Below are 1,505 nucleotides of genomic sequence, written 5' to 3'. Positions count from 1 at the left end.
GTGCTCTCTCTCTCACTCTCTCTCTCTCTTTCTCTCTCTCTCTCACTCACTCGTGCTCTCTCTCTCACTCTCTCTCTCTCTTTCTCTCTCTCTCTCTCACACACTCGTGCTCTCTCTCTCACTCTCTCTCTCTCACTCTCTCTCTTTCTCTCTCACTCACTTTCTCTCTCACTGGTTCTCTCTCTTTACTATAATTCATTCAGATAAATGTAATCTTATCACACTACTTCATCTCTGTGTCTGATGAATAAGAATGCGATCTGTGCTGATGTAACAGGAGTGTCTGATTACAAACTGGCCTGAATTGATTAGACTTGTGTCCATTAAACTATGCCACATAACTTAGTCAGAACATCACACTTAGCTAGCTTTGAGCAGACGGACGTATTTTTGTTTTACTCTCATCTCTCAGCCGGTTCTCTTTGTTCCGACGCGTCCCTGTTGATGAGGTGATTAAATCGAGCCCGGGCGCGTCTCAGGCATGGGTACGGACAGCTGTGATATTAGATTAACCCCGCTCATCAGGAGCGCAGGCTGAGGAAGGCTCTTCTACAGGAAATCAGACACAGTTTTAATGGCCTCATTAATAATCAGCCCTCATCTGAACGAGTAATTACGGAGGATACGCACCACTCGCACGAAGACCCTGGTAAACGCCGGAATTATGCTAAACGCGCTAATTAATTGCGCTTAATTTATTGGATCATCATTTACGGCCGTGGCGTTTTTCCCATCTCTGAACTTTGTACGCCAGGCGGGAGTTTCACGCCGTGCATCAGTTCTCAAAGCCGATTGGTCCGAAGGTAGCGTGAGTATGTTAATTATATTAATGCGCTGCTCGTAATACATTATCGTTTCCATAGCAACAGCTGGTCCGCAGGGACTCGTACGATCATCCGCTCCACATAAACGGATTAAAAGGAATCATTGGTGTGAGGAGGTTTTCTGTAAGGAGATGTTTATCCACCGTGTATGGAAGGAGTCTCCAGTGTCAGGGGGGACGCTGGAACTTTAAGGAGTTTACCGATAAAAAGCACGTGTTTTTGCGTTTCGCTTTCATTTTATTGCAGGAAAACACCACGGGTAAAAGTAGTGTACGTTGAATGTAAAATGTGTGTGTGTGTGTGTGTAGATAAACTGTAACACCTACAAGGTGACCAAGAGTGTGTAAGTGTATATAGTGGCATAATAATTTGAGCAATTTAGATGGAGGTGAAACGTGCCTGTAGGCTGTGTGTGTGTGTGTGTGTGTGTGTGTGTGGTGTGTGTGTGTGTGTGTGGGCACGGGAGGATTTTTCAACACCGGTGTGTTTTGAGAAGTGCTCGTTCATGCAGTGCTTAAATAGAAACGTGCAACGTACACTCCCTGATCTCCATCTTGATTTATATCTAGCCACACACACACACACACACACACACACACACACACACACACACACACACACACACACACACACACACAAACACACACACACACACACTATTTATGTGTGAACTGATGACCG

The sequence above is a fragment of the Ictalurus furcatus genome, chromosome 1, assembly GCF_023375685.1.
Source record: "Ictalurus furcatus strain D&B chromosome 1, Billie_1.0, whole genome shotgun sequence".
NCBI classification, from domain to species: domain Eukaryota; kingdom Metazoa; phylum Chordata; class Actinopteri; order Siluriformes; family Ictaluridae; genus Ictalurus; species Ictalurus furcatus.
The sequence above is the reverse complement of the archived record's forward strand: the minus strand, read 5'-3'. Positions refer to the sequence as shown.